At 45.0% G+C, this 21645-nt stretch overlaps 1 protein-coding gene across 2 annotated transcripts in view; it reads left to right on the top strand.

Moving 5' to 3' along the window:
* SMPD3 (sphingomyelin phosphodiesterase 3) overlaps window positions 1–21645 on the top strand; it is a 170853-nt gene that overhangs the window by 53694 nt on the left and 95514 nt on the right. The window contains exon 2 of one of the 2 annotated variants that reach the window (XM_048515448.1): window positions 6307–6394. The gene's annotated coding sequence lies outside the window, so the exon portion shown is untranslated. The remainder of the gene's footprint in view (window positions 1–6306; window positions 6395–21645) is intronic. The other variant, XM_048515449.1, reaches the window with a different exon arrangement.

Below are 21645 nucleotides of genomic sequence, written 5' to 3' on the forward strand. Positions count from 1 at the left end.
ACCTCAGAGAAAAGTCCGAAAATGATGGAGTCTGATTCTTTGAGTCTGAATTCACACATGTAGCTCTGCCCACTTTCTAAAAACACTTGGTGGGTTCCAGGAAAACTGTTGGCAAGTAGCACTGTGCCTACCTTAGGGACCCCTAGTTCGACTCAACAGAACTTAGCTTCAGTATATTCAGTTCTATATGCCCAAGAAGCGCCGTTCTGTGTGTTTCTTGAGCAGATGCCCTCATAAACTTTGAGGCAAGTCACATTTGGACTTGAGCAGAATTTCCAAAGCCATTTGGAACAGGGAATGGACCTCTGCTGTTAAAATCCAACTAGGCATATACAATGCTCCGGGCATGTTTAAAGTAGTGTTTTGGATTTTGGCCTGCCTTCATACTAATCTGGAAGTAAATTTCTTTCTGTGTGGCCCAGGAAAAACACGATTGACTTGGGATGCCAGGCAGACACATCAACACTTTCCCTCTTGGGATACCAAATGGTGCAAATTTGATTTTGTAAGTTTATTATTTTAAGTGTTTTTTTAAAAAAAGTGGAAGGACTTGGCCATGTTTTGGCTGATGCACTGGCCAATTAACACTGTTGTTCACAGCCTGTTGCTCGATATTTTCTTTTAAAGGATTTAATGTTAGAAAAGGAAATTACAGAATCAGTTTGGACATACTAGCCCTTCCCACACATTGTTTCCTGGAGATGAAATGTATGCTAGACTTACCAGGTTGCCCACCATAGTGAGCAGCCCCCTGCCCCAATGCTCTGCCCCCACCATCAATAGAACAGTGGAAGAAAATCTGGGCTGTGGGGGGAAGGCAATGTTGCTTTTCCTAGTCTCTGCCTCCAAACGCTCCAGAATTCTGAATTCTCACAGCTAGCAAGTCTTGTGTATTTGTGTGGAATTGTAGCAGCGATGTCTGTCCTCAGCGTATGTGCGTTCTTTTGTAGGTGTGCAAAAATCTCATGATCTTAGAGCGTTTCACCTTTAAAAATAAGCAGAAATTTTGTAACATTTTGTTCCAACTTAAACTTTGATGAGAGAAAGCACTGAATGGGAGAGAATCAATGTTCTTAGTGGATAGTGTGTTGGACAGTACAGTTAAGGTGTTGGACTTGTTGTCTGAGTGATACAGATCCAGATGTCTGAGTGATACAGCTACGAAGCTCCGCAGTGATTTTGGGCCACTCATTTTCTCTTTGCATGCCTTACCTCACAAGGCTTTTGTAAAAAGAAGAGTTCGGATTTATACCCCACTTTTCTTCACTGTATGGAGTCTCAAAGCGGCTTAGAAACTCCTTTCCCTTCGGCCCCTTCTGCACACGCAAAATAATGCATTTTCAAACCACTTTCACAACTGTTTGCAAGTGGATTTTGCCATTCCGCACAGCTTCAAAGAGCACTGAAAGCAGTTTGAAAGTGCATTATTCTGCATGTGCAGAATGAGCCCTCCTCTCCCCATCTTGTGAGATAGGTGGGTCTGAGAGAGTTCAGAGAGAACTGTGACCAACCCAAGGTCAGCCAACGGGCTTCATTTATAGGAGTGAGGAATCAAACCCAGTTCTCCAGATTAGATTCCACAGTCCCCCGGCAGGAAAGACAGAATAGATTAGTAAAATAAGCTGGAGTTTTCTGCTCATGCAAGTTCAAGAGAATTTCTCCTGAAGGAAAAAAAATCACATCCTCTACCCTATCACCATTTGTTCTGTGACCCCAAGTATTCTTTGTGCCAAAGTCCCGCTAAGTTTCATGGGGCATACTTCTAGGTGAGAGTGCACAGCATTAGGGTTGCGATGGTTGTAACCTTGTTTGCGATAGAAGAATTATTTCTTGCGCTGTCTCCAGAACTCAGCCGGTGGAAATCTGGTATGTGTTTCACTTACAAGATGGGTCAGGAGTTCTGAAAGTTCAAGGGGGTGTATCTCGAGAAATCAATTCCCCTTCTGAATCTTCCAGTACTTTGTGTACCAATTTCTGTGCCTTTGAATTTGTGTCCGTGAGATACGTCAGAGTTTCTCTTGGAAGAACAAAGTGTGTTTGGATACTTTCTGGCTAATGTCTCACAAAAGAACCTGGACAGCCAGCCCCCCTACTTGGTCGCCTGCTGTTTCATAAAATCCTTTGATTACTGCTAGAGCTGAGCTGCCACTTTGGCCTTTCCTGCATGCACAGCTTAGCACAGATTTTCCCAGAGGTCAAATCTTGTGTCTTGGAAATATTTTCTGTGAAATTATTCTACCCACCTCCATTCCCTGTCGTTTTCCCCCTTGTCTTTTCAGTTGCATTTATAATCCTCCACTTTTTTTTTCTGTTGTGCAGTTGCTCTAGAATTACTGCACAATTCGAAGGAAGAAGCAATTCAAAAATGTCTCGGCTTCCACTGCTACCATTGTAAGCCACCATACAAAATGGAGGCAAGCAAGCAAACAAATCAAAACTTGAGCAGGTGCCATTACCTGAAAGAGCAGAAATGCTTAGCCCTGCCCCCAAACCCCTCCCCTGCCCACATTTTTGGTCAAATCAGAGTTGCCATCAGGCACAATCGTTTACTGCAGCAGTCCCATGTCAATTTCCTCCTGCAAAAGCAACTTCCCTTGTCAATTTCATTGGCTCCCAACTGTGCATGCAAAGTGTATCTTTGCCTTAACAATACTCTGTATCAAAAAAAGATGTTAGTAGATTGTATATTCCTCCGCAGCCGAACTCAACATTCCAGATCTTCTTTGTTGTAGAATGCTCCACCGGGGTCCTAGTGCCTACCTACGCCAGCTCCCCCGATCCGTTTGAAAGTTTGATGGCAACCATTCAATGAACTATAAATGCTCTTGTATCAAAACACCATGTTCAACAATGCACAAAATAACGGTTTTGACAAAGACAGGATGTAAAAATGAGTGATAATTCTTATATTTATTTGGGACTATATTCTAATGTGGAAGCATATAATTTTCTCAATCGCTGCACCTCAACTTACCGTAGGAACATCTTCATCTGAGACAGAGCACAGTTCTGTCTTTTTCTTGATGGTGCATATGGAAAAAGTTCTGAGTCCCAGCCATATTCTCCAGAGGAACTAACAAGCAGCAGAAGGCCATTGCTTTCACATCCTGCATGGGAGCTCCCAAAGGCACCTGGTGGGCCACTGCGAGTAGCAGAGTGCTGGACTAGATGGACTCTGGTCTGATCCAGCAGGCTAGTTCTTATGTTCTTATGTTCTTATCTATTGTCTGGAGATCAGTTGCAGTTCCAGGAGATCTCTAGGCCTAACCTGGAGATAGGTAGCCGTCCCTAAATTAAGATTTGTTTCATGTGCCTTCTTTCATTTTTACTTGCCAAGAAACTCCAGGCGTTGTCTTGCTTATATGCTAGAAGTAGGGTTGCCAGCTCTGCCTGGGAAATACCTGGAGATTTTGGGAGCGGAGCTGGAGGAGGGCAGGCTTTGGGGAAGGGAAGGATTTCAGTGGGGGATAATGTCGTCATAGATTCCACCTTCCAAAGCGGCCATTCTCTCCAGGTGAACTGATTTCTGTCACATGGAGATCAGTTGCTATAGTGTTACCTGGAGGTTGGCATCCCTGCTTCCCAGTCGTAGGTTGTTACTCATGCAAAGGGCTTTGACATTTATTCATCTGTTGCCTTTTGATCTTGCTTTGAAGCTATTTTAAAAGGTACAAAGCTGATTACAGAATAAATAATATCAAAAAGTTGCTGGGAGATGAAGTACTTAAGCCATTATGGCCTTATGCCATACTCAGTGTGCGGTATAGTGGCTGTTGTTTCAGACTAGTGTTTGGGGAGGTTTGATTCCCCACTCTGCCCTGGAAGCTTCCTGAGTGACTATGGGGCCAGTCACTTTCCCCCTTAGCCTTAATCTACTTCACAGGGTTGTGGTTGGAAGGCTAGAATAGAGGAGAAAGAGATCTTCACTGGCAGCAAAAAAGCAGAGTACAACATCTAAAAGGCAAGTTTCTCTCAATCGGTGTGAGGATATGTGGCTCAAAGTGCAATTTTCTGGACCTTTTTATGCACAATGTCAATAAAGGTTGATGATGATGAATATCTAAAAGGCTGTCTGCCGCCCCTTCTCCCTGTAACTTGGCTGATGGGCTTCTCAGCTGCTCTGCTGAGTCCAGGCATGACAGACAGGTGACTGACAGCTGTCCCTTTCCATTTCTTGCCTGTCTTCAATCCTTGAGGAAGAGAGCAGGTAGGAGCAAGTTGAGGAGGTTATAGTTTTTTCAGTTTTGATCCTTGCATTATACCAAGACCCTCTGCTGTTGATTGCTCCTGCCTGTCTATCCCATCTCAAGGTGTCAATTTGCAAATACGGATTTCATCTCTGAAGCCTGGAAAACGGGCTTCTACAATTAGGAACTGATGGATCATTTATAGATAAGCCAAGCCAAGCTAGAGTTGCTTGGTCCCCCTGGCCATCAACAGGAGATGGAGGGATGGGTAGGGCTGCCCGATCCAGGTTGGGGGTGGAGCCTGGGGAGAACAGGAGCCTCAGTGGGGTACAATGCCACAGAGCCCATCCTCCAAAGTCAGCGTGGTGTAGTGGTTAAGAGCAGGTGGATTCTAATCCAGAGAAACCGGGGTTGATTCCCCACTCCTCCACCTGAGTGGCAGAGGCTTATCTGGTCAACCAGATGTGTTTCTGCACTCCTACATGCCTGTTGGGTGACCTTGGGCCAGTCACAGTTCTTTGGAACTCTCTCAGCTCCACCTATCTTGCAAGGGGTCTGTTGTGGGTAGAGGAAGGGAAAGGAGCTTGTAAGCCACCTTGAGTCTTCCTACAGGACAGTAAAGTGGAGTATAAATCCAAACTCTTCATCATCATCATCCTTTTTCTCCAGGGGAACTGATCTTTGTAGTCCGGAGATTCTGTGGGATCCCTAGGTCCCATCTGGAGGCTGGCATCTCTAAGCAGAGCATTGTCACTAACATCAACATAGTTTTGCTGTTAAAATAAAATCAATAACCGTTCTTGCAGCTGGGCAAACAGGGGGATGTTTGTTTATAGTCAATCAATCCTGGATTTGATTTCCTCCAGGTTGGCAGGGCTGCTGAGACCTCTGTACTTCTGGAGATAGTCTTCGTGACTCGGTCTGGCCCATAAATGAAGGCAGGGGTCTGGATTGAAGAAGTGAGTTCCGACCAGATCTAAGGCAAGGAACTGTGAACTTCCATGGGGAAATGATTCACAGTTTGTGAAGCAATGGTTTATAACAGTCCTCATTTAGTTTTTAAAAATGCCTTGTTTATTTTAAAGACCAAAGTTGGAACAAATGGTGTGAAACTGGAAGGGGCAAGGGGCAATTACATAGCTAAAAACCTGTCCCCACTTCAGCACAAAAATGACTGTGCTATTGTAAAATGAAATGACTATTCTATTGTAAACACAGTCAGATTCTTCTAAAGTCATTTGACTTCAGTGGACACAGAAATGCAGGAGTGTACTGCCCACAGAGACAGGGGGTCAAATGACCCCAGGTGCAATGGCAGGGGGGGCAAAATTGCCCCCACCCCCCTCCTCCCCCGTGCTGACCCAGGGGAGGCCAGGAGGTGACCTGCAGGGAGTCAGGGTCCGGTTCGGATGGGTGTTGCGGCAACAGGCCAACCCAGGAGCTGTCCTGCCGCTGTGGTGCCCGTTCGAGCCACCCCCACTCTCACCCCAAGCCCCGCCCCTGAGCGTGGGGGGCGCCCAGAGGAAGCGTTGTCCCCAGGTGCCATTTTTCCCCCCAGTACACCTATGCAGAAAGGTGTAACTGCCTGGGATTGAACTCTCTGAGTGGGCTCCAGACATGTAAACTGAATCCTGCTTCCTTCAAGATGCTTCCAACTCCAAAGTGACTTGCAGAGTCAAATGAGGGAGCTTATTGGTCGATCAAAGAGGGTAGCCAGCTCTGGGTTTGGAAATATTTGATGGTTTGACCTGGGATTTGATGGTGGAACCTGGGAGAATTGAGTTTAGGGAGGCAAGGGACCTTGATAGGGTATGCAATCCACCTTCCAAATCAGCTGTTTTCTACAGAAGAAGTGAAATAAATCTTTTAAATGAATGAATGAATGAATGAATGAATGAATGAATGAATGAATGAATGAATGAATGAATGAATGAATGAATACAATCATCCTTGCATGGGGTCTCTTTAAAAATAGTGATACTTAACTATTGGTAAAAAAAAATTAAAATTAGGACATAATCCAGGATGATTTTAGTGAGAGAGGGAAGGGGGAAAGCTTGCTTGTTCATTTTGAAACACTTGCAAATAATACTAAAAAAAAGGTACATTTTAATTTCAGGAAAGGAGCCCTACAATAACAAGCTGGTGGTGGAGAAAGAGCTGCTGGAAGAGAGCTGAAAAGGTAGAAACTGAAGTATTTCTTCCAGGTGGGTGACTTCTGTTCCAATAGCTGCACTTTGGCATACCAGGATTTCAGGAGGCAGCCCTGGAGATGACCTACATCCACCTAGTTAAAAAGAGAGCCTGCAGCATTGTTTTCATTTTCCTGTCTGTGTTTCATTCCAAATCTTCGTTTCTTTGAAGATATTTTGTTTCTTTGTGTCTTTTCAGATGCATTATCAGATATTTGTGTTTCAATTTCCATTCTAGTAAAATGAAAATCAGCAGGTAGCTACGTTGGACCCTAGCAATATATATATACAAAAATTTTAGTAACAGGTTCCCATGGTGGTGGGATTCAAACTGTGGTGTAGCGCCAATGGGGCTGGGTGGGGCGCGATGGGGGCGTGGCCGGGCATTCTGGGGCGGGGCATTCCTGGGCGGGGCTGTGGCAAGGACGCAGCTGCTGCGCCGATCCTTGGGTGGGAAACGATTGCACACAGGCGCAGGCTGCCACGCACGCCAGTGCATCTCCTGCTAGACTGCCTCAAGATCTGCACGCTATTGCTGAGAGGAGGGGCGTAACTAAAGCAAAAATCACGAGGCAAAATCACCAATTAGTAACCCCCTCTCGGCACACACAAATAATTAGTAACCTACTCTCGGGAACCTGTGAGAACCTGCTGGATCCCACTTCTGGTCCTATGTTGCAGAGAAGTGGCCTTCTTTCTCTCCCTTTTAAAACTTTAATGGTTGTTATGTACTTGAATCAGCTATGGCTAGACATGACCCAAATTCTTCCTGGGTAGCAATTCTCTTCCAACATATAATGTTCCAATTGGAGCTCTGTACATCATGGTATGAACATTTATCTCTGTGTTCTTATTGTTGATTGTCTGTTAGTATGTTCTAGGTATTGAGTTTGGGGGGCATCTGCTAGATACCTGACTTATGGTGACCCCTGGTGGGGTTTTCAAGACATTCAGGCCCCTTCCGCACATGCAGAATAATGCATTTTCAATCCACTTTCAATGCACTTTGCAGCTGGGTGGAATAACAAAATCCACTTGCAAACAATTGTGAAAGTGGATTGAAAGTGCATTATGCTGCATGCGCAGAAGAGGCCTCAGAGGTGGTTTGCCATTGTCTGCCTCTGTGTTGTGACTAGGCTTGGTCAATACCCTAGGAATTTGCTAAAATTCGAATTCGGATTTATTCAGGCATAAAATTATCTGTATGCCCAAATAAGACAAATAACATATTTGGATGTACCCGAATATTCAAGTATACCTGAAAAATTCGGGTCAGTCTGATCTATTTTGTATTTCTTTTGCATTTTGGTCTGCAGGGGGTGCATTTTTAAAGCTAGTGGCACCAAAATTTCAGAGTATCATCTGGAGACTGTCCTGATGATACCAACTGAGTTTGGTGAAACTTGGTTCGGGGGTTCAAAGTTATGGATCCCCAAAGGGGTAGCCCCCTTCCCCCATTGTTTCAAATGGAAGCTTTTTTAGCTGAAGCCCCAGCCTTATGGAATTTCTTACTAAAAGAGATTTCCATAGGTGTCACTTACAAGATACGATGAGTGAAATTAGATATATTTTTTCCTCTATTTTCCCACTTAACTTGTAAAGTGAGGGATAAAGGGGCCTTATTTTTTTAACAGAAAACAATGTATGGGAGAAGGGAGCTAAGCCGTGTGACTCCCCCCCTCCCCCCGCCTCGCTTCCGTCAAGCTCTTTTATTTGTTCAGGCTGCTAAGCATATTTTATTTGATATTACAGAATTTTATCTCCCGGAGTTTGCCGGTTGTAATTTTGCATATGTGTTTTTCATTAGCCCATCTAAACCCACAGGGGAGAATTGTAGCATTTGATTTGTCTTGCAGCTCTGGCTGTGGAATAGCCTTCCATGCCACAAGATTGTTGTTTCAAAAATGAGAGCGTCAGCTCTCAGATTTCTACATCCAGCCTCATCTTTTTCCCCTGCAGAACAAGCAGGTTGTGATTTCCCGTGAGTCAGTGAAGGAAACCAGGCTCTGTGTGAAAAGACAAATCTCCCTGTAGCTCGGTGCATCTGACCTTTTCAGAAACTGATTTCCTCAATTTCCTGATCCCGGCACTTCCCAATAGAACAAACCTCCACAATGGCAAAAACTGGTTCATTAATAATTCAAATTGCCTGAATTAAGGCAGCCAGCCCATTCGTTGTGCCATTTCCCAATTAGTATAATCTTATTTCCTTTCTTTCCTGTACGGGTTTTTTTACATCCTATTTTGCCACTGTACAGGTCTTAAGCACATCACCTCCACCCCCAAGTCCCCTGGTCTCTTTTTCTATCTTTGAGAGGCAGACGGACGCCCCTGTTGGGTGGTTATGTTTTTGGACTCTGCTGCCTTGTGTACTGGGAAAGCACACTATGGGCTTTTATGCACATGTGGGCTCCTTTGCATTCAGCATACATTCCCTTTGGGTTTGATTCTCAGTTAGGCACACATTTTCCCCTCGTGGGCAGTCACCCCGCTCTCAGATCAGAGAATCCCTGTGGTTTCCAAAACCTGTTTATGGCTCATTCCGCACATGCAGAATAATGCACTTTCGAACTGCTTTCAGTGCTCTTGGAAGCTGTGCGGAATAGCAAAATCCACTTTCAAACAGTTGTAAAAGTGGTTTGAAAACGCATTATTTTGCATGTGCGGAAGGGGCCTAAGTGTGGCTTTCTCTCCTTTCGGAGGGAAAGCAAAGGAGATCAGCATGTGTTTAGCGCTCTTCGGGTTTTCCCACTCATCCCTGCCTTCCCCCACCCACACTTTAGCAGTTATTTTCACGCTGTGGCCCACCATTTCAGAATGATCAGGAGGGCTTAAAAATTATGCTGAAATGGACATGATGTAGTGAAGTGATGCTAGATCAATGGCAGCACATACACGCACAAAAAGGAGGAAAGAATGAAACTCCTTTGCTGGAGGAAAGTGGCTGAGCCAGCAGAACAGATGCACTAGATCTTTCCCTTCGTATAGTTCTGGTCAAGGTAGAGCTGATTATTTCTCTTCGGATCACTACTGTGTTTTCTTTGCTTGTATTGTGATGACAGAGACCTTTTTTTGGATTGTCATTTTATTTTTTTTATTCTAGAGTTGGCTTGTTCCTATCTTTCTTTATTGTATTGTGTGGATTTGGTTTATTACATTTGCAGTCTGCTTTCATTTTTCTTGGGCACGGCTATGTCACTTTTTTTCATTAAGATGTGCAGTCGTAAGTTTATTAAATAAATGAATAACCTTCACTCCTATTATCCAAATACCAATCTTGCAGATGATTCAGTTTTTGTTGCCTGGTCGGGATTCTAGAATTACCGCACTGGTGGCCAAATTCCTAGCGATGATATTGAAAAATCAAAATGTAGTAACTTAAGAAGAAGAAGAGCTACAATTTTATCTTCCGAACCACCCTGATGTGAACTACAATCGGTTAATTTTTATTACAGCCATAGATCAGCGTATCTGTGAGGTGCATTTGCTGAAAAATGGCTGGTTGAAGGTTACCCAGCGAGTTTTCTTTTTATTTATTGATTTACTTCACTTTTTCTCCCAAATGGGGGCCCAAGGTTTCTTATAATGTTACTCCCCCTCCACTTTCTCCTCACAACAACCTTTTGAGATATATTAGACTGAGGGAATGACTTGCCCAAGGTCATCCAGCAAGTGCACGTGTGGACCCAGAAGACACCTGAACAACACACTAAGCCAAAATGGCAGAGCTTGCAAGATAGGCCTTGCTGCCACAAGAGGTGGTGATGGCCACTAACCTGGATAGCTTTAAAAAGGGCTTGGACAGATTTATGGAGGAGAAGTCAATCTATGGCTACCAATCTTGATCCTCCTTGATCTCAGATTGCAAATGCCTTAGCAGACCAGGTGCTCAGGAGCAGCAGCAGCAGAAGGCCATTGCTTTCACATCCTGCATGTGAGCTCCCAAAGGCACCTGGTGGGCCATTGCGAGTAGCAGAATGCTGGACTAGATGGACTCTGGTCTGATCCAGCAGGCTAGTTCTTATGTTCTTATGTCTGTTGATAAAATACCCTAGAATCCTGGGCCCTTACAGACTAGAGTTGATGATTCTGGGCTACATCCTAAGAATATGTTCCTGGGAGTGAGACCCACTGGACAAAATGAATTTGTGTTTGAAGAAGACACGTTCAGTGTTGCTCCTAACTATATCTATGAGATATGCATTTATCCCACTTGATAGCTCAGGATGTGAGTGTCCCTTTCCCATTTTAGACTGAGAGAGAATTATTGGTCCACGATAACTATGATCTTTCTTCATCACTGAGTGGAGCTCAAACCTGAGTCTCCCAGCTCCCAGTCTGACCAGGACACCATAGAAGCACTGAACCAGCAGCCAATCTCGGGGATACTTGATAGCATCATGCGTTTTTTGCCCAATCACGTTAACAAATGCAACCATTTGTTTGACAGAGCTGATATCCCAAAGAGCCTGTGAACATGTTGTGCATATCAGCAAGGGTGCATATAGCATTGCCTTAAGACCACCAGGGGTTGTATAGCCAGAAAAAATGAATAACGCATGCTAAGACAACTAGATTCCATTGTTTTAGAGCAGTGGTTCTCAACCTGTCGGTTCGGACCCCTTTGGGGGTCGAACGACCCTTTCACAGGGATCGCCCAAGACTTTCTGCATCAGTGTTCTCCATCTATAAAATGGATAAATGTTAGGGTTGGGGGTCACCACAACATGAGGAACTGTATTAAAGGGTAGCTGCATTAGGAAGGTTGAGAACCACTGTTTTGGAGAACCAACTAAAGCCTGCATTGAATGGTTGATGAGAGCAAATTTTTAAATGGCAGCACGTGAGTTAGTGTTTGTTTCCTTAAATTATTTTTCTCCTTTGAGGCTCTTTGATACCTGGTGTGTTACTGTTATGGGGAACAAAATAAATGCTTTGATAAGGGTTTTTTCTTTGGTCAATGGATTTTAATTAGGTTAAACCCTGAGATTGTGGGGTTTCAGGCAACCACCTCTGAACATCTTTTGCCTTGAAAACCCTACAGGTTGTCATAAGTTGGCTGTAACTTGACAGTCAAAAATAAAATTAAAATGCTATTTTTCCTTACCTCGAAAACCCTATGATGAGGCATTGATTCATAGGGTCAGCTTGTGTTGGAAACTACTTAGTGGTCCTTAACACACACGCCAAGACGCGACGACAAAGACGCGATCTACCATCTATACTTACTTTTGCCTAATAATAATAACAATAACACAGAGCTACACTTTTAAAAAATATTAAAATGAACACCACCCCCAAATCCTCAAGGTAGGTTATTAACTTACCCTTTTCTTTTATGTTTACATTTTCAAAAGGTCAGGGCAGTGAATAGTGCTTTTCTTCACTCTCTGCCATACCTGCTATTAGGTTAACTGCGGCTTGGCTTTTTTTTCCTGCCAATATTGAGTTGCTTTCATTACTCAGACCTTAATTACATTGATCTCGTTTTCACATACTTGTCATTCAAAGTGCTTAGCAATTAGACAAGTGGTGACTAAGGCAGGTAATCATTGCTGTACAGCCATTAGGAAGGAAGGAAAGTAGAAACTGTCTCCGAGGATGAACATAGAATTTTACGGAAGAGGTACAGATAAGAACATAAACAGAGCCTTGCTGGGTCAGATCAGGGGGCTTGTAATTGGGTGGTCTTCAGGCCAGGGTTAAGGAACCTAGGTGTGATGCTAGACCCTGCCTTCTGGATCACAAGTCCCTATACAGGTGTCTTTTTGGGTCACCTTCTGGAAGCACTTGTTGCTAATGTGCGTATGTGCAGTTCCTCCTGACTCAGTTTGTATGTGTACTGAGAGGTATGGTAAGATGGTGTGGTCAGGTCACTCTGTGGTGAAGAGGATTCCTTTTGAATTCAGGCAGATCTGAGGACTCAGGCTCCTCCTCTTCCTGTTGTGCGACTGCTGTCATGTGACTTCACATTATGTGCTGAGGGGAATTCATGCTACAGCCTGAAGACTGAAGTTGAGTTGAAAGGTTGAAGACAGCTGGTCTCGTCCAATGTCCTGTTTTCAATCATGGCTAACCCAAAGCATTTGGGAAAGTCCATGAAAAACAGAGGCATATCTAGGGAAAATGTAGCCCAGTCCAAAATCTGAGTTTTCTTCCCGCCCTCCCCCACCACAACCAAACAACGTTTTCTTGCAACAAGCCACCTCAAAGTCACCATTACCGGGGTGAAGAATGAGGGGGTTGGGGGTGATTTTTCACCCCCCATGTGACTAAAAGGCCACAGCCTGGGGACATTTGATCCCATATTTTCCCCTAGGCCAGGGGTCTGCAACCTGCGGCTCTCCAGATGTTCATGGACTACAATTCCCATCAGCCCCTGCCAGCATGCACAATTGGCCATGCTGGCAGGGGCTGATGGGAAATGTAGTCCATGAACATCTGGAGAGCCGCAGGTTGCAGACCCCTGCCCTAGGCGGTATGCTCCTGATGAAAACTATTTTAAGTTAGTCAGTATTTTTATGCTCTGCTGGGTTTTTAATGCTGAGTTTTAATAAATATCTTACGATGCTCCGTGTTTTTATTGTGGCTTATTTTGCAAGACCCCTTTGGACAGGTTCCTGTGAGAGGTGGCATAGAAATTTGCTAAAAGAACAAATGCAAAAGACTTACTGCACTGTTTGCCTGTGGACAGCAGGAATCTAGTGACTCATCTCTTCCATGACCTCACTTTGTGACATTTGGCAAGCCGTTTGCTCTCAGTCTTAGTTCTCTTCCCCAGCAAGATGGAGACCACGGTATGACTGTGTCCTAATTCTACCATAGCAACACTTTCCGCAGCCTCTGAAACCAGAGTGGCAACTTGTGTAGTTTAGATTGCTCAGTCCAGTTGCCCAATAGTGCGTGCATGAACCATAAGCTGTGTGATTCTCATATTGAAAAAGAAGAAGAGGAAGAAGAGTTTGGATTTACATCCCCCTTTCTCTCCTGTAAGGAGACTCAAAGGGGCTGACAATCTCCTCTCCCTCCCCCCACAACAAACACCCTGGGAGATGGGTGGGGCTGAGAGAGCTCTGAAGAGCTGTGACTAGCCCAAGGTCACTCAGCTGGCATGTGTTGGAGTACACAAGCTAATCTGGTTCACCAGATAAGCCTCCACAGCTCAAGTGGCAGAGCGGGGAATCAAATCGGGTTCTCCAGATTAGACCGTACCTGCTCTTAACCACGCTGGCTCTCATATTACCCCATGGAGCAGTCATATTTGGGCTTAGGTAGCAGGATTTTCTGTTTTCTCATAAAGAGGAACACATCTGCCCAAGGGATATGGCCATTTTGCAGTGAATATATTTGACTGTCAAACTTACTGTGTTCAAAGGTGGTGTGAGCAGATATGAAGCAGTCGCTTGGTCTGTTTAACTCACGTTGAACAGCCTAAGGCATACAAGTCAAACTTACACCCCTCCAGATGATGCTGGCAGGGGATGATGGGAACTGTAGTCCATGACATCTGGAGGGCCGCAAGTTTGACACCTATGGCTAAGGTCTGCTGAACTGGTTTCCCCAAAACTGCGTGTGTGCAAAAAGCTGCCGATGCTCCCTTTATGGGGAGGAGCCGTGACTCAGAGGTAGAGAATCTACTTGACATTAAGAAGGTCCTAGGTTGAATCCCCTGCATTTCCAGCTGAAGGATCTAGCAGTAGGTGACGTTAAAGACTTCATCCAGAGACCTCGGAGAGCTCATGCCAATCTGAGTCGACAGTACTGCTCTTGACGGACGTTTGGCCTGATTTTGTATAAGGCAACTTCATGTGTTTGTGATTCAAAGCAATCAGGGGGGCCATCCACATCAAAAGTGTGCTGAGATGAACACAAAATGTTAGGATGTTATGATAACACTGCGTTCACTGATGACTAATCAATTATCTATTTAAATAACTGCCTGCTGAGCCCAGCAGTTGTGCGGAGAGGAGGTGAGGTAGAAAAACTCAACTTGGGGCCTTTCCCCACTTCCCTTAAGCCCCGCGCTACTCGAGGAGAGTAGCGCGGGGTCCCTTGGCACTCCCCACTGAGAGGGGCGGCGACAGCGCAGCCGCCCCGAAGCTGCTGCTGTCGCGCCCCTCAGCGCGCAGCATCCCAGGCGCTCTTCTCAACGGTGCCTTTTGATGGCCCCACGCAGAGTGCGGGGTCGTGGGGATGGCTGGGCGCGCGCCTGGGATGCTGCGCGCTGAGAGCAGCGCGCGGCATAGAGGGGAAGGACGAAAGTGGGGAAAGGCCCCAATTGGCTTCAAGGAAATGTGCATGCCCAAAAACCATTTGTGCTGCCCTGCATGGTTAGTACGGAACACAGCCTGTCAAAACGCTGAAAAACAGATCGATGGATTAGCAAACCGATCGTTGCAGAACCAGGTCTCTGTTCACAACTGGCAAGCAGGACACGGAATGAACCGGCCGGCGTTTGAGCACCCTTAGTCTGCATGGGCGGAAGGGAAAAGAGCATTCCAACGAGTATGTCCAGTTTGATCTCAGTTTTGTTTGAATTGCTGTCCAGCCTCCCGCTAATGGTGTTCCTGGCAGAACCGCTTTGTAAGCCTCCCCCACCTGCTTTCCAAATTCTCCTAATTCTCCCCAAGCCCTGGACTGCAAACAAACACTATGGATTTGAAGGTACCTGATTGTGGAGCACATGGGAGAGAATCGGATGATTTGCTTTAAAGGGGGGGGGGGAGAGGAAAGCTAGCCATTCACAGAGACAGCAGTTACCATGCCAACCCTGTTCCCTGGGGTACATCAAAGGAGAGACAAATGCCCTGAAATTAAAAACCAAGTGAGCTCAGGATGGGAAGGCTTTTCAGTAAGGGGGTGTGTACTCTACGCGACACCCCACGTTGATTTCTGTAACCCTGGGATTTGCATATTAGTGTTCAAAAGTAATCGTTTTCTTAGCATTTCCACCTTTACCGCCCCATAATCCTTCAGATTTTTTATACGATATGAGAGTGTGCAATGACTGTCAAGTAGCAGGGCAAATAATCCTCTTTCAGTGCCAAGATACTAAAGGACAGCTGTCTAAAATGGCCCAGCTCCCGCTGTCTGGACTGTATCGCTTCAGACAGCGTTTAGGGTTGCCTAGTCTAGTTTCGGATATTATTGGAGATCTCGAGGTGGTGCCTGGGAAGGCCAGAGTTTGGGGGAGGGGGGGGAACTTAGTGGCAATGTGATGCTGTAGAGTCGACCCTGCAAAGCTGCCATTTCCTCCTGGGCATCAGTTGTCATTCCAGCAGAATTTTGTCAAGCCATGGAGCCACGTGGGGTGTACCTCCCCAGAGGTATAAATCCAAGGGGAGGGGGGTGCATGATGCACCGGGTGCATGCCCCTGTGGGGATGTGGCGAGGGTGTTCCGGGGTGGGACAGGGGCGTTCTGGGATAAGGTGGGGGCGGAGGACGCACTGGTGTGCCGGGCGCTTTCCCCCCTTGCTACGCCTCTGCATCTCCCCAGGGTCCAAGGAGCCCTTCCTCCAGCCTTATACACATGTACGGGGCTTTTGGAAGCTGTTGCACTATCCAGTCCCTTTCCTGTGGCTAGCAGGTCCTGTTTTGAGCTGTAGCTGAACGAGAGCCTCCTCCCCAGCCATTCAGGTTCTCACCCTTTTTTATTATCTCTCAACAATCAGAAGCCCACCCCGATCCCACCCCCTGCCTACAATCCAGCAACAACCAGAAGTCCACCCCAGTCCCTCCCCCTGCCTACAGTCCAGCCCTTTCTCCTCCCTTCTGGCCACAAGGGGCTTTTCTCCCTTGTTTGCCCCCCCCGGGGGGGGGGCCTCTTCCATTACTGCGTGGCCTCCCCTCAGATGTTTAACTTGATTTACACTGAAGATCCGTCATGAAGTTAACATGTGTTAGATGTTAAAACGCTCCCTTTCTAGACTTTTCAGATCATTGAGTGTTTTACATTATATACATGTCAAATTTTAGCTTTCTACCTAATGTAGGAGTAACTTAACTCTTTTCCATGTACAAATCTCCCCCTTTCAGGGTTTTCTCATAATTGGGAAATCTGAGATTTATGTAGATTCCAAATTTCAGTTTTCTCGATTGTGAGGGGAAGTTCTAACAATGTTTGGGGTATCTGTTAAATCCCCTCCTCTGAGGGAGAGATTAACAAAATATCCAATTGTTAAAATTCCCCCTCCCCAATTATTAATGGCTTTTACACAACACATGTAGCAGATTTCAGCTGTACAGGTAATGTGGTGCGCTCCTCCCTCACTTTATTTTATATTAATGACATACAACATTTACAAATGTTCACTAACTGTAGAGGAATAGCCTTATACACATTTCAAAAAGCAAGGAAATGCCAGTTGTGATACAGAAGAGGAAAAGATCAGAAAAGTGCCTTTTTCTGACACTGAAGTCCACTTTCTGCGAAGTTCCATTCCTTTTTCATTTATTTTACTGACATCCAAATGGAAATGGTATTTGTCAAGTGAGCCGTTACAGATAACAGCCAACTTTATTAGATGCCCAGTGTCTTGGCCCACAGTGTTGTTTTCTGATATGGAGATTAATAAAAATGCCCGCTCAGCCAACCTAAAATTATATTTTATCAGTTTTGTGCTGAGTAGTCTTTCTTGCAGATATTTGCTATGGAAACAGCACATTTGATGCAGCCGGTTTATCTGAACTCCCTTGGAGATTGGAAGAGGGATTTGTGTTACACAAGGCAAACTTTTTGAGATTCCCTAATGCTTTTTTTTCTCTACATCGTAAAGCTGGATTTGCGAAGCTTCCACCAAGATTGAAAACTATATAAAGCCTATGCAGATGGAAAACTTAGTTGTTCTCTATTTTTGTCATTTAACTAAAGTCAAACAGGGTTCCCTTTCTAACGGCTCATGTACAATTTCTACTAAGCAGTGTATCTCAGTTTAGGCATCTGGGATGTATACCCACACACACGTACCCCCCCCACACACCTTCTGTATTTCTTTAGCCAGGGAAACCACTTACTCAGGTTTTTCCTACCTTTTTCCCTCCAGGGACTGTGGAGTGCCCCTAATAATGGCAGCATAAGGTAGAAAGCACTGCCCCCCAAGCCCTGTTCACACCCAGAAGGTGAAGGATGTCCGTTGACTTTTATTTCTCTTTTCCACAGGCACTTCCCTCACATAGGTACAAATAAAATAAATACTTCAGGCAGATATAAACTTAAACAGAATAACAGATTTATTTAACAGTCAGGAGCTGGGAAAGAGAAAACAACAACTTGGAGATGGATGTGGATGAGGTAAACTAGGCAGGAGACAAGAGGAATATGTACACACTAATGGCGAGAGAGCTTAGCACAGAGACTTATAGTTTTTGGTTTCTTCAGCATGGCATTTAAGATTAGTTAGTTCAGTTTAGCTTAGATGTTAGTTTCATAGGCAAATGCACTTTCAATCCACCTTCCGCACATGCAGAATAATGCACTTTCAATCCACTTTCAGTGCACTTTGCAGCTGTGCAGAATAGCAAAATCCACTTGCAAACAATTGGGTTGAAAGTGCATTATTCTGCATGTGCGGAAAGGGCCATAGATGTTTCTCAGTTTGTACAGTTCCTTTGCTTTGATGTTCTGGCTTATGACTATTCATATACAGGGTCCTAAAACAAGCTTGGTACTTTTCCAGTGTCCCCTTACACCACCCTCACAGTTAGATAAAGCCCTTAAAAATAAAACATAAACTCTTTACTGTGGTAAACTTAAAACAAACCCCTACACTCCAGACCCACTGGTACACTAGAACTCTCCTCTCTTTAGAAGCAGTTCTCATCCTAGTTTAGGTAGCGTTCAACTTGACTCTCCCATAAACATAACCCCACTGGTATACAGTGTCTGTGTATGATTGCTTTCACACAGCATTCAGGCTGATAACCAGTAGAATCAGTCACTCTCTTGGGCTGATCTACTTCTCTCAGAGTTTAGTCTTTCACACAGTTAAGGCAGGCAGCACTTCATGTCCGAAATGTTTCTGACAAAAAGCCTCTTCAGAATGTTGTGATAAGGAGTTTAACCTCCTCCCTCTCTGCACCATACAGTTACTTACCCTGTTCCTAGGCCTTTCTGTGCCTCATTCTGAAGGTAAACAATATTTTACTTTGACAAAACTGCTCTTTAAAATTGACCTTTCTTTGCAGTCAGTCGCAGCATCACCTGAAATCATAGTTGATTTTAACTATGATTAGTCTGGGAAGCATAAGAGAAAAGAACATGCTCAGACCCAGAGTTGCCAACCAGTGGCTGGCACATGGCAGGAGGTGGAGGGGTGGAGACATGAGAGGCACCATCAGCATGAGGATATGATTTCTCTTCTGGGGGAAACCTAGAAAGACATCATTCTAGGAACTGCTGGAAACTATTATGTGATAGAGTTTTCAGTGATTCCTAGAGCACTGTGATGTCACTTCTGGGTTTTCCTTGGAAGTGGTTCATGCTGTCACATTGACAGCGATTAATTTATTTTGGAGTGGTCAGCAGAATGGCGAGAGGAAGTGGGGTTGCTGGCAGGCGGTGTCCAGCCCGCAACCAGACTAGTGGCCCATCTAATCCAGCATTCTTTTCCCTGAACAGCTAACCAGTTTTTCTAGAGGACTGAAAAAAGGGGCACAGAGACCAAGGCCTTCCACTAATGCTACCTGTTGCACTGGTATTCAGTTCTCATCCTGGTTTGCTCCCTTTAGTCTTCACTGATGACTTCTGCTCCATGGATCGATTTCCTTCTTAAAGCCATCTATGCTTGTGGCTGTCGCTACAGTCAATTTCACAATTTAATGATTGAATGAGTAAAGGAGTGTTTCCTTTTCGCTGCCTTGAACCTGTTTCCCATAAATTTATTGGGTGCCCCTGAGTTTCAGCATTATGGGACAGGGGGAAAAAACTCTCATGGCCCATTTTGTCCACCCCAAGCATCATTTCATCAGCCTCTATGATGTCCCTCCTTAGTTGTCAGCATTCGTCTTGCAGACAGTCGTTGGACTCCACTTTGCATCAATGAGGATTTTGCCAGACTCTTTGCTTTAAAAATGTCTCAGGTCTGCTTTAGTTGGGATTCCAGTTCAGAACCGAGTCAGGTAATAGCAGACTCTGAACACCATCTGGTCCTTTCTCTGCAGATGGTTTCAGCATGGGGTCCCTGATTGATGTTAACCAAATATTGGGCAACTGTGACAGCTACCACCTGTAATCTTGATCTGCGCTCCTCTTGGTTTTTAAAATTTAGCCGGCTCCACTACATACCTCATTGCAGTCATTGAGTGATCAATGTGTGAACCTGTACAGACATTTCCAGACAAAAAAGGGCTATTGTGTTGGCGCTGATATCTTAAGGACGTCCAAGCTCGCAAATAATGGAGATGGCACATATCGGCATGAGGTGTCCGGGATTTTAGTTGACAGGGGTCACATGCAGTGGTTAAATCCTGAGCCTTTTAAAAAATTGTCTTTCCCCAACAAGTAATAAGCATGCTTACAGATCACACAAAGCTTTTAATCCTGATCTGAAGCAAACCACCCCAACAATAAAGCTTTAATCTGCCACCACTCTTTGTTAAGGGAGGCTGGTGGACAAAAGGAGATAGGAATTGAAGCCTTCTTTCTCTGGGCTGCATCTTGCTAAATAAAAAATGGGCTTGATATCCCTGGCGCTCAAGGAGAACTGTGTAACTGAATTAACACTGTCAAATTGCCTGAAAGCGGAAATTAACCACCTGATTGAAAGTGCAGCTTATAAATATCAAATCGGACTGCTTTCTAAATATAGGAAGCACATTAAAACATCTAGCTAATAAGCAGATGGCCTCTCCTCCTCCCATTTGCCATCCATGTCAGTTCTAGCCCTCTGCTGAGATCTGAGGAACGCAACTCAGCACTTGACCATCTTCCTGCTTCTCCAATGGATCATTTGTAGCAGAAGAATGAGAAAGCACGGCATCCTGTGTTTGCAGTTGGCACTGCCTCCCATGCGAGTTTGTGGCTTAATCTAACTGCAGCAAGATGCTTTCGGGTGTGCGAAGTCTTACTATTTATACTACGTAAATGTGCAACAAGGGCCCTTTCCCCACTTACCTTAAGCCCCGCGCTGCTCTCCTCAAGTAGCACAGGGTCCCCCGGCACTCCCCACTACAGGGGCGGCGACAACGCAGCCGCCCCGACGCTGCTGCTCTCGCGCCCCCTCAGCGCGCGGCATCCCTGGCGCTCCTCGAAATGGCGCCTTTTGATGACCCCGCGCAGAGTCATGGGGACGCCCAGGCACGCACCAGAGGTGCTGCGCGCAGCAAAGGGCAGCAAAGGTAAGTGGGGAAACGCCCAAGGTATCTTATTGCACATAAATACACTTTCCTTCTTTGTGTATGTGTTTCTGTTTTAAGCCATTGGGCATAGTGTAAATCACAGGTGTCAAACTCCCGGCCCTCCAGATGTTATGGACTACAGTTCCCAACTGTAGTCCATAACATCTGGAGGGCCGCGAGTTTGACACCTATGGTGTAAATAGTAGATTTTTTTATACAATGATCACATTGGCCAGATTATATTGTAAATTGTCTGCAAAGTCTTAAACATGTGCTTAGATGGAGTCTAAAGATTCCTGAAGAAGCTTGGATTGGTAGAAAGGTGAAGCTAAAGGGGTGGGGGGTGGGGGGAGAGCCTTGCTGAAATCCCAGAAGAGAGCTGGCACGACTCAGCTAGAAGCACCACAAACAGTTCAGAGACAAATCACAGGAACAGACGAGGCGGGAAGGCAGGGAAATAAGGTTCTCATCTTCATAGGCTGACCTTATTGACTATTCAGTGTGATTAATAAATGTAATCTTTAAACACATTTTTTAAAGCACATCTAGACATGTGGTAGCAAATTTCTTTTTTTACGCTTCCTGAGGTTGTCTCACTGTCAGAAAGCACTGCCAGCTGCTAGAAGTTATGCTATATTTATAAATCTGGCTACACACGTCACTACAGCCCAGGATCTCCCAAATATTTGTTTTATTTGAGACCTGCATATGTCACCTCCTAGCACCAAAGTGCTCTCAGGGTGGCATCTGTACAAAAGTTAATAAGTAATATCATAACTATACCACAGATCCATACTAAAACCAGCAAATCTAGACATTTCTAAAAACAGTTATTTAAAGGCCCTTCATGGCTCAATAAACAAGTCACAGAAACCAGATTAATTGCAGTGGGGAATAATGTGGACCAAACAGTGTAAACAGGGAGGGAAGG

Source organism: Sphaerodactylus townsendi, linkage group LG14, assembly GCF_021028975.2.
Source record: "Sphaerodactylus townsendi isolate TG3544 linkage group LG14, MPM_Stown_v2.3, whole genome shotgun sequence".
In the NCBI taxonomy this organism is placed as follows: domain Eukaryota; kingdom Metazoa; phylum Chordata; class Lepidosauria; order Squamata; family Sphaerodactylidae; genus Sphaerodactylus; species Sphaerodactylus townsendi.